This window comes from Podarcis pityusensis, assembly GCF_964106645.2.
Source record: "Podarcis pityusensis genome assembly, chromosome: 15".
Taxonomy (NCBI): Eukaryota; Metazoa; Chordata; class Lepidosauria; order Squamata; family Lacertidae; genus Podarcis; species Podarcis pityusensis.
In genome coordinates this window covers 31792432-31804536 of record NC_138040.1, presented here as the reverse complement: position 1 = coordinate 31804536, position 12105 = coordinate 31792432, and the positions used below count along the sequence as shown (strand labels likewise).

Sequence of the window (12105 nt, the reverse complement as noted above, 5' to 3'; positions counted from 1 at the left end):
GGAAAACCATAACTTTAACTATACGGACTTTTGTTGGCAATGTGATGTCTCTGCTTTTTAAGATACTGTCTAGGTTTGTCATTGCTTTTCTCCCAAGAAGCAGGCGTCTTCTAATTTCGTGGCTGCTGTGGACTAAAGTCTGGTGGACTAAAGGTTAACAAACTAGCAATTACTTCTTCCCTGAGAAGATTTTGATAATTATTTCAGAGATATATTCACATGTAGCGCTAAGCCAATGCATGGCTTAGCAAGAATGAACAAGTGTTCGGTGAACCCAGACGGAAAATCATATCTGCTTCGCTCCTCCTCTTGTTCTGCTGCTTCTGTGCTTCTGCAGCTATAACTTGCCTTATAGAGTTATAAGCCACCACAGGCCTGTGGTTTGTTTCCTGCAGAGAACAAACCTTATGTTACAGCTTTTGGGTTTTTGTCGGGTAGGGATGGGCTAAACTGTCAGTTTCTGTTTGTCTCGTTCCCTTTCTCCCATGTTAATTTCAGTTCCCCACATTTCTACATCAGTTTGCATTAAACAACAACAACCAAAAAAGACAACCTTCGACAATTCACCAGCATTTTAGTGCAAATTTCTCCAATATTCAGCTGTTTGTATGCAGTTTTGCCTAATGAACACATTTTTTGCAATAATATTCTCTAACATAATGCATTTTTGTATGTAATTTTCACTAATATATATGCATTTTTTGGGCATACTTTATACCCATTTTTGTACCTTGCACAATTTGTGAATTTTGAAGGATGGCTGTGTTTGGTTTGTGTCTTATTTTGGAAAATGCATGTTATGTATGTTTGCCCTCAACGTGAACTGAATCCCATCCCTAGTTAGGAGTGAGTCATATGGAGGTGAGAGGCAGTGTGGTGCAGCGGTTAGAGTGTTGGACTATGACCTGGGAGACCAGAGTTCAAGTCCCCACACAGCCATGAAGCTCACTGGGTGACCTTGGGCCAGTCATTGCCTCTCAGCCTAGCCTACCTCACAGGGTTGTTGTGGCAATTAAATGAGGAAGGAAAAAACCATGCATACCACTTTGAGCTCCCTGGAGAAAAAGTGGGATATAAATGCAATAATATTTCAGTCTGCAACCAAAATAAAGTTTGATACTGATACTGAAGTAAGCAAGTGAGTGAGCTTATTTGGCTAAGTGGTCAGAAGGCTAGGCTGCATAAGGGCTACGAAAAGGAGCAACTCCTAGCTGCAGGCTGTCTGGGGTCAGAGAGAGTCCTGGATAGAGGCTTGAGCCTTTCAGTCAGGCCAGGAAGGAGGAGATCCCAGTGTCTTAACTGGGCTTTCATTCTGAGACCCACTGCTGCAGCTCTCAGGAGTGGGCAGATCTCAAGTGTGCAAAGGATCTATTTTTGTTGACATGGCATACTTGGAGTCTTAAGATCACCAAAGGGACTCAGTATAAAACGGTGTGCTTTGGGGGAGAGAAGGGGTGATCATAGCCTAGGAACAGGGTACCTTTTTATTCTCAGTAGCAGAACTGAATTTCACAGTTCTCTCTCGCAGAAAAGCTACTCCTGGCTCTCTTGTTTCTAGAAGACTAATTTAATGTGGCTGTTGCTGCTTTTAAGCAAGTGTAAGTCAAGAAAAGCGGGCGTGGGTGGCGCTGTGGTGTAAACCACTGAGCCTTGGGCTTGCCGATTGGAAGGTTGGCGGTTCGAATTCCCGCGATGGGGTGAGCTCCCATTGCTGGGTCCCTGCTCCTGCCAACCTAGCAGTTCGAAAGCACGTCAAAGTGCAAGTAGATAAATAGGTACTGCTCCGGCGGGAAGGTAAACGGCATTTCCGTGCGCTGCTCTGGTTCGCCAGAAGCAGCTTAGTCATGCTGGCCACATGATCCGGAAGCTGTACGCCGGCTCCCTCGGCCAATAAAGCGAGATGAGCGCCGCAACCCCAGAGGCGTTCCCGACTGGACTTAACTGTCAGGCATCCTTTACCTTTACCTTTAAGTCAAGAAAAACTCCATCTGCTACAAATTCCCCAGAGATCTGGAAGCCAGTCTTGTTTCTGCCTTCCCCTGATATGGCTGTGAAGTAATGCAATGTAGCTATTGTGGGAGATCCCCTTGGTCATCACGACAGCTTTTTGTTTCAGAGAAGGAAACCCAGGTTCTCATCCTGACAAAGGCTTTTTAGTTCTGTCCAGCTACCCTAAGGAGTGCTAGACTGTGATCTCTCCAGCTCTAGCACTGAGTCTGACATAATGCTTGGAAGGAAGCGGTCTCTCTCCTCTTGGGAGTGAAACTCAAAGCTGTTTTGCTCTTTTCCGTATCTGGTGAGAGCTGCCAGATCCCTTGATCTGTGTCCAGCTCCAGGCAGGAGAGAGGAGTACTCCCTAGCACTTTCAAACACTTGCATCCTTATATGCAGGCAGAGAATGTTAGATACCCAGCTAGCGAGGGATGGCCATTGGCCATGGCAGTGTCATCACCGGGAGTGTGAAGTTTTTGCTGCATTTAACCGCCCAGCAAGCAAGTTTTGCAGGAGGAGGCTCAGCAAAAACTTAGGCATGTGTTTATGCAAAAACCTGAAGCTATGAGCAGAGATTCCAAGGAGCTTGGTTTGTGCAGGTTTCCGCTGGGAGGTATAGCCAGAAAATCTGCTTAGTTTAAGAAATTGTGTGATGGTTGATTGCATTCCTGGGTTTGCCCACCCTCCCAACACACAAACACAAACACATGCCCCTTTCTCAGAAATACTGGTTCTAATGAAGGTATAAACTGACATCCTGCTCTTCCAAGAACCACTTCCTTTGGTTTCTTTTTTTAACATTACAATGTTCTTAAATTCCAGTGACTGCCAACAAGTTTCTCACACAGTGGTTACAGTTAGTGCCACCTTCTGGCATGAAACCTGAGTTGTATAACTGGCGCAAGAGGCTAAATGCGGTGTGTGTGTGTGTGTGTGTGTGTGTGTGTGTTTAAAGACTAGATTGGAGAGGATCAATAGGTAAAAACAATCAGTGGGAGTGTTGCAGCAGTAGATTCTCCAATCGGCATCAACAATATTTGCAACCAGTGAGGCTGAAAAGTTTGGTTGCTGTTAATGAAGCTCTTTCTAGATAGTCAGTGGTGTGGTTGTGGCTAGATTTCACCTTGAGATGTTTTTGTTTCATTCCTTATTTGGGGCATGGTAGGTAGGGAGGAGGCAATTGCATGTACTTTGGCAGTTCAGCTTTCTTCAAGCATGCAAATAATTTTGTGGTTTAGCTGAGGAGGGCTAGGCACTGTTTCAAAGCCATTCAAACCCTCTAAGGGAGATCTCTCAACCCTCTGCATGTCTAACTAATCCCAGAGGAGATGAGAGTCTGAAAATGGTGCTTGGGAGGGATCCTAAACTAGAGTTTTCCTAACAATGGAGGGTCGGGAGAGGGCTGGTAGATCTGCTTATTCTCCCCTCCATTTCGGGGGGGGGGGGCAATCTTCAGGCCCCACATCTATTCCTTCTTCTTCTACTAACCAGGATTTATTTTGGGCCAGCCAGAAGACAGCTTTAATACCTCATTGTTTAGTGTGACTTTTCTGAAACATTTGGCTTTGTTAGTAGTTGGGACTTTTTTTGGGGGGGGGGAGAGAATCAATTGATGCAATTGTCTTGGATGATCACCTTAATGACTCACCTGCCACTATTCTTGAATGTGGTAAATGTCAGGTGCAATGTAGCCAAGTCTCAGCACAACAGCCCTCTAACACATTTTATTTATTTATTTTGTAAATTGAGTCCTTGTGGAAAATGAGCAAGTTCCTCTTTCCAGCCAATTCATGCACGTATGGGTCCAAATTGATTTTGCATGAAAATAAAGATGCGTTCAGGGTGGTTCTGAGCCAACAGGGGACTGATAAATGCCCTGAAATTTCCAGGACACATGGGACAATGCTCTCTTTATCTTCTTCTTCCTTGCGACAGCTGGTTTTTATCTTGCGCTTTTCAGTTTTGTACACAGGGTGATGAGGGAGGGAAGTAAACCTAGCACCTTCACCTCTGCAGAGCTGTTAAGCATAGAGTGCCCTGCAGCTGCAGTTTCTCCTCCAAAAAGAAAGCATTGTATGAGATGCTAGGGTGAGTGCTTGGTGGTGTACTGTGTGGTGTAGTGGTTAGAGTGTCAAAGTAAGTCCTGGGAAACCCAGGTTCAGATCATTCCTTCAACTATGAACCTCTCTCTCTCTACATATATATATATATATATTGGGGGACGGATGATGACAATGAACTGAACACCCCCCTCCCCCTTTCCTCAACATAGAGGCATAGTTCAGATGCAAACAGTAAAGTTCATACAAGCCCTGAAGTGGAAAGAGGCTGAAAGTTGCTAATATGAACATGAAGGAAAATGTTAGCAGAACCATATGGTATGGAATGTGCCAGGTACAATTTGTCCTGTGGAATCGTTGTTGTCTGCTGGATGAATGGCCACCTGCCATGAACGTATTTATTATTATTATTATTATTATTGCCCTTTAGTTGCAAAACGTTTTTGTCAGCTTATCAGAAAGTGCTATGTCTCAGATAGCCTGATATCACTTTCGTACATTTGAACTCTTTGCTTCTTTCCAATTTTTAAGTAGCCAATTAAATGTTTGTATAAAACAACTCTTGGCTGTCTCCACTGAATGTACTCAACAATGCCGTTGGGGGTTTTTTCTTTCTTTACAGGTTTCCCCAATGTTTTTGTTCCCCAAAACATCTCATCCCAGAACTGGGCAACTCTGAGATAGTCCCACCACATGTGTGTGAAGGGACCTACAGATCCCTTCCAGCAAGCTTCAGTTTGTAAAGGATGCTAAGAGCTGTTAGGAGACCCCCCCTGTTCCCATCCCAGAGCGGCTTAACAGTCAATCCCTCTTCTCAGGGAACTCTGGGAATTGTTGCTCTGTGAGGGGAATCGAGATCTCCTAAGAACTCCCAACACCATTCAGAAACTATAGTTCCCAAGATTCCTTGAGGGAAGCCATGTTTGTTTAAAGTGGTATGATAACTGCTTTAAATGCATAGTGCAGTTGGGGCCTAACCTAAATTTCAGGGTTTGTGAGGCGAAAAGAATTCCTTTGTGACTTAGGCATGGCTGAGATGCGGAAGGAGAGCTTGACACATCATTCTGAGCTGCTTAACGTACTAAATGCACTAAACGCACTAGCGTACCAAATGCACTAAATAAATACAGTTTAAATTAAATGAATATAAAAAATAAATGCCTTACCCATCCTGCATGGGGAGGGAGAATATGCAAACTCAGGTGTTCACAGGCTGCTGCTTTCCTTAATGGTGAGAGAGATCCTGCTAAATCCATTTGGATATTATTTGGCTAGAGAAGCTCAAATGCTTTTATTTTTCCCTTCTTCTTTCCTGATTCCTGATTAAAATCGACCCAGTCCTGGAAAAATTCAAGGACTTACTGGGAATGTCATTCATGTATAACTGTAGAGTTGGAAGGGACCACAGGGGTCATCTAGTCCAACCGCTGCAGTTCAGCAGTCTTTTGTCCAGTGTGGGACTTGAACCCGTGTCCCTGAGATTAAGAGTTTCATGCGTACTGACTGAGGAAGTCCATTGTCTAGTGCAGGATTCTCTGCATGCTGATTCCTAAGGATATGTAAATAGGGAAACAAAAATAAAAGGACATTTTTTTTAAAAAAAATTTGGCTCTAAAGCAAAAAGAAACTGTATCTCCTTTGGCCCCGCTTGCAATGTTTTGCAAGAAGTTTTCCTTTTGCTGGAGTCTTACAAAGCCATGAAAAATTATTGTGAATTGTACTCTGAAATGGTTGTTTTTATGCAGGAAGAAGTTTTTCTTTTTTACATTGTTTTCTTTTTTTTGTTATTTTTAAAAAAGCATTTCTTCCCTTTCCTCTCTAAAGCTGTCATTTTAACTTGAGCTCATCATATTGGTATTCTGCTCTCTCTATGGGTGAGGCTATTGCACCATAATTATTAACATCTGTAGCTTTCATTTGGACGTTGTTCTTGCACAGCCGTTCTCTTTGAAGGCATCCTCCTTACACTCAAAATATTAAGGTCCACTGGTTTTGTTGTGCGAATTGATCAGATCTCTTTGGGCTGGGCGGGTGGTTCAGATAAACCAGCGTGCTCGTCGTGCTTGTCTTGAGGCGTGTGCTTGTGTGAGTATTCCTTTTTTTCTCAGCACTTATCCAGACACATCCAAGACAACATTGGCTCTCAGCGGCTGCCTAATACATCATAAAACAATTTGTCCAGTCATGTATACAGACCCTTCAAGTGACCCTATTTTCCAGGGTCAGTCCTGGATTTACAGAAGCCGTCCCAGTTTCTGATTTGATCCCGGAACATCCCCTTTTTCCTTGGGACATCCCTATTTTCATTGGAGAAATGTTGGAAGGGATGGAGTTATGCAGTCCCTGAGCCAAGGAGATAAGTAACTATGCAACCTTTTAGAAGGCATCTGTATAGGGAAGTTTTTAATGTTTAATATTTTATTATGTTTTTCAATATGTTGGAAGCTGCATACACACATGCATAAATTGATGGATGAATGGATGGAATGTTGTTGTTGTTGTTTAGTCGTTTAGTCGTGTCCAACTCTTCGTGACCCCATGGACCAGAGCACGCCAGGCACTCCTGTCTTCCACTGCCTCCCGCAGTTTGGTCAGACTCATGTTGGTAGCTTCGAGAACACTGTCCAACCATCTCGTCCTCTGTCGTCCCCTTCTCCTTGTGCCCTCCATCTTTCCCAGCATCAGGGTCTTTTCCAGGGAGTCTTCTCTTCTCATGAGGTGGCCAAAGTATTGGAGCCTCAGCTTCAGGATCTGTCCTTCCAGTGAGCACTCAGGGCTGATTTCCTTAAAAATGGATACGTTTGATCTTCTTGCAGTCCATGGGACTCTCAAGAGTCTCCTCCAGAATGGATGGAATAGCACGTCCCTATTTTCATTGGAGAAATGTTGGAGGGTATGTGTATATAACCTGAAATGTTAGTGGTGTTAGCCAGATATCTTTCTTGTTACTTAATTTTTTTTATTGGTTTTTAAACAAATACAGTAACTATTAAAAACTTATCCAGCAGTACATCTAATAGGGTTTGTTTCCTCCATTGCTGATAACCAGCTGATAACCAGCAAAAAGTGTAGCCCGTGGTGGCCAGAGCCCATTTAGACCGGTGGAGCAGAATGCTGTTGGGAGCCCAAACACTAGTCAGAGCCTGAGCCGTTGACAGGCAGAGCCAAATAATTGTCATTTCCTCTCCCTGCATAGTTCTACAAGGGCAAGACTAAAGAGGAGGAAGCTAACAGGTTGTGCCACCTCCTAGACTGGTTGTAAATAAGGCAGGCAGGTGGGGGCAGACAGATGTGGGTGGGGCAAGACTTCATTGGCCCTAATGACCTAGCTTCCACTGGCTGTAGTCATCAATCACTCTGCTCATCCTTTTTTTTTTTTTTTTTGAAGGGCTTTTTGTATTAGTTCACAAAATGTGTTAGATTAGTAGATTAATATGAAAGACAACATAGTTCCTAACTATCATACTGTAGCCTTATTAGACTTTCCCGATTGGTAGGGTGAGTAGTTCCTTAATATGTCAATGAAAACAGAACAAAATGTATCGGTGACAAACATTTCAGATTCTTAGTTGCACCTTGCACCAAGATTCTGGACATGCGTTGTGGAGTACAGTGGACCCTCTAGTTATGTATCGCTCTGGATACGTAACTTTCGGTTTATGAACACAGCAAACCCGGAAGTGTATACTTCCAGGTTTCATCGCATGCGCAGAAGTGCTCAATCACGCTGCGTGCGTGCACAGAAGTGGCGCTTCTGCCTACAGACTTTTTGGGTTGTGGACGGACCCCCAGAATGAATTAAATTCGTATCTGGAGGGACCACTGTATAGCTCTGCTTGTTTCTCCTTGTTGTTTGCTGCTGTTCTACTCTGTTGTCCTTGGTGGTTCTGTGGTTTTATTTTATTATTTTAATGCAAATTGTTTCTAATCCTGACATTCTTGTAACCTGCCCTGGGAACGTTTGGTGGAAGGGTGGACTGTAAGTGCCAATATAATAAAGTGTAAGAGAAAGTTGACAGAATCTTCCGTGTACTTGGGAATTTATTAGGTGTACTCTATCGTCCTTTTTACCAGCATGTAGAGATCTGAAGTGGCCTCCCACAGTCTCTCTCTTGACTGACTGTCTTTCTCCTTCGTCAGCGCTCATGGTGTCCTAATCTAACCCCGCTTGCAATAGGATCAGCAAGGAGGAGAATAACCCTCTCTGTGGTGTGTGAGTGTGTGTGTAAGGCATCAGGGGAAACTGTAAAAACAATGACATCAAGGCTATAGTTTTCCATAGACTCTCAACCCCAAGGCTTATAACGTCATTATAGTAGTGCTTATTGGCCCGCCAGCTAATCCCACGCCTTAGCTGGGTAGCAGCAGATAGCATTAAATATAGGCCACGGAATCATGTCAAAGACTTTGCACCAGCCGCATGAGCACACGAGTGCATTTTCTGCAGATTGCGCTTTCTAATCTTACAGGGCAGGCAGAATGGAGTGGAGGGAGGGAGGCGAGGAGAGAGAGAAAAATGCCGACCTGCATGCAAAGCTACCTAAGGAAGTTCAACGGCCACTTTGCCAAATGGACTGGAGACCGCGGGAGGAGAATAGCTGCGGCATCTTTTACCGGGGTGGCAGCACAGTAATCGCTGTAGCAGCAAGCGAGGGGCTGGCAGGGTTCAGAAACTGCGGTGACGGATGCTGCGGCAAGGCCCAAGGCGGTTTCCCTTTATTCGAGCAAATAGCCCAGAAACCAAGGTTGCCCCATAAATAGATGCTTCTTCCTGAATGGCCGGTGCAAGGATGCATCATAGCTTTCCTGCTAGTGCTGAAGCCACAGGTGTGTGTCACCACAGCAGGCATAAAACTAGTGTTCTGTGGTTATCACTTGGGATGTTTCCGAACAGAGCTGGTGGTGTTAGATTCAGTATGCACATCGGAAAAACTGGCTGGGTGTTTGTGTGGTTTGAGCTTTCTCAGGTTCAACTCTTGAAACTTTTTAAATAATAATAATAATAATAATAATAATAATAATAATAATTTTGAGCTTTGTTGCCTAGTGGGCATAGCTTGCTTACCAGAGACACCTAGCCCTGATAACTCTTGTTGGAGGTAGCCGTGAGGCAGATGAGGCAGGTACCCCATGGACATAGTGGAGGTTTTTTGTGTGGAGGGAGGGCAGAGCTAGTGTCACACAGACATAAGTTTAGTGAAGGGATGGAGAACCTCAGGCCCTCAAAGCCTTCTGCCTGGCCCTCAGGACTCTCTCCAGACCACTCTTCTCCCCAGCCCTTCCTCCATGGCCTCCTTGAGTGCTTCTGCCACACCTAGATGCGTCCTTGAACTCTGATATTGCCTCTTGCTTGGCAGGATGGAGAGATGGATACAGAAGCCTTTGGCTTTTGTGTGACTGGAATATAGCCCAGTTTACAAAAGGTCAAGAGTTGCATCTGTTTCTCTTCCTACTTTTGCTTCTGGCCTACGGACACTTTTACCACTAGCATGTGGTCCTCAGAAGATGGACTGTGAAGAGATGTGGTCCTTGAACGAAGAATGGTTCCTCACCCCTTGCTGAGTGGATTGAGTGAGAGATATGACAGTGCGGTGTAGTGGTAAGAGAGCTTGACTAGGGCTTGAGAGACCAGGGTTCAAATCTCCACTCGGTCTTTAAGCTCAGTGGATGAACTTTGGCCAGCCGCTGCCTCTCAGCATAACCTACCTCATAGGGGTTGTTGTTGGGAGAATGGATGAGGGGGAGAACGATATATATGCTACCTTGAGAGCCTTAGAAAAAAAGGTGTGATATAAATGCAATCAATCAATCAATCAGAAAGAACAAGGCCTGAGGAAAAGCTGCTTAAATCTCCATTCATCCATGAACATTACCTGTTGATCTTGACTTAAGTGTCACTTTTACCTCACAGGCCTGCTTTGTTGTTTTATTAGGAATATTTATAGACCACTAAACAATAAAATATAAATAGAGGTACAGAGCGGGTGCGCGCGCACACGCACACACACACACACACACACATTCTTTTTTAAAAAAATTAAAATCAGATACTGCCCATGAGTAAACTCATCTTTCTGGGGAAATCTCAGATTTTTATTTTTTAAAAAGCTTTCAATAAAATGTGTACAATGCTGGGGACTGCCTAAGGCCCCATCTACAGCATAAAGTTAAAGCAGTGTGATACGGCTTTAAAGAGGCTTTGCTTTCCCCAAAGAATCCTTGGAATTATAATTTGTTAAGGGCGCTGAGAGTTATTAGGAGACCCCTATTCCTCTCATAGAGCTACGATTCCAAGAGTTCCCTGAGCAGTGAGTTCCACAAGGCAGGTGACAGTAGTCTGAGCTGCTGTGGAATAAATCTCCAGTTCATTTTGCACCACAAGGAGATGACTCCGGTGCATGGACAAGGGGTGTGAAGGAAGAGAGTTTGATAATTTTGGGTTTTGATAAGATGGGGTTAATTGCTTTTTTGTATGTGTGAAAATCTAAAGGTCAGTTCATTGGCACTGCAGAGTCTGAGGAAGGGAAAAAACGTTTTAGCTTTGATGCTTTTTTCAGTTTTGCAGAAAGAGCTCGGCAGAAGGAATGCTGGAGAGAAGCTTGAATGTCTGGGAACCCTGAAAACTCTTGACACTAAGATGTCGCTGGGAAGAACTTGAATAAGTTGCAGTCTAGGTAGGAATAGCTGTATGCCGTCAACCTTCTTATTTTCTTATCCTTTTGCTCTTTCGTTTTGGGTGTGGGTGCTGCAATTTATTCAGATCTTAAAATTCTTCCCCCCTCGATGCCATGATAATACTTTTCCAGAAAACACTTTAGATTGTTTCAGTGTTATGGCCTTTTTGTGTGGTTTACGCACCACACACCTGAAAGCCAACCCTCACAGTAGCTGAAGATTCTTTTTAAGAGAGCCGGAAGGTTTTGGGCTCTTTGGTGGAGCCCACTAGGGCCAGGTGGAGAGAGTAAGACTTCCAGGTGTCAACGGAAACATCATGGGTGTGAGGTGTGGAAAAGGGCAGTTAGGACTGGGACACTTGGTCTGGGAGGGGGAGGACCAGGTACATCACACCTCGTGCTCCTGATAAGAAAGGCAAACATATGTCAAATGAATAAATAAAACCTAAAGAATTAATTCACTTCTGAAATAAATGCATGTGGAGAGGTCATTGGGACCCTCCCTGGCCTAGTCAAACGCATAATGTTTCTTCCTTGTGGATATACACATGTGCACACAAAAAATGATGGGTGTGGATATGTTTGTTTAGCACTGGGGTGGGGCCACAGCTCAGCTGAAGGCCACATGCATTCAAACCACCCCAGGTTCAGTAATAGACATTCATGTATCTATTTAGAAAATTAGTTAATCTCTCGGTCAGCAAGGGCCTCTGGGTGGGTGAGACGGAACTCTAGCAGTATACAATTAGAACATTAAATAAGCCAATCAATTCAATTTTGTGCCTAAAAAACCAGCACAGACAGCATTTTAAACCCAGTAATCTTTTTGCAAAGGCAAAATGTCATTCTAAATGCCTGGGGAAATGAAAAGGTCTCTCTACCTGGCGTTGAAAGGCTCTTAATGTAAGTGCCATTTGAGCCTCAGTGCACCCCATAATCAAGTTGCCTATACTGAAAAGGCCCTCTCTGTAGTACCCGTATGACAAATTGATGGAATGTAAGAGCTATCAGTAGCTACTGACTGTGATTACTTCCTGTTGTACGCCTCTGAATACCACAAGGTTTCCCAAACATGGGTCTCCTGCTGTTTTTGGATTACAACTCCCATCATCCCTAGCTATCAGGACCAGTGGTCAGGGATGATGGGAATTGTAGTCCAAAAACAGCTGAAGACCCAAATTTGGGAAACCCTGGAATACCAGTTTCTGGGAATTCAAATGGGGAGATTGCTGTTGTACTCATGTCCTGCTTGTGGACTGCCCAGGAACATCTGGCTGGCCACTGGGAGAGAAGATGCTAGAGTGGATGCCCCTGACCTGAACCAGCAGCGTTCTTCTGCTTGTGTGTACCGTATCTGTTTAGGTGGAGAAGACTTGGAG

At 44.2% G+C, this 12105-nt stretch overlaps 1 protein-coding gene across 4 annotated transcripts in view; it reads left to right on the top strand.

Moving 5' to 3' along the window:
• ST3GAL4 (ST3 beta-galactoside alpha-2,3-sialyltransferase 4) overlaps positions 1-12105 on the top strand; it is a 181216-nt gene that overhangs the window by 30714 nt on the left and 138397 nt on the right. For 3 of the 4 annotated variants that reach the window (XM_080983929.1, XM_080983922.1, XM_080983934.1), the window contains exon 2: positions 10610-10726. The exons of the other annotated variant lie outside the window; for it this stretch is intronic. The gene's annotated coding sequence lies outside the window, so the exon portion shown is untranslated. The remainder of the gene's footprint in view (positions 1-10609; positions 10727-12105) is intronic. 4 annotated transcript variants of the gene reach the window in all.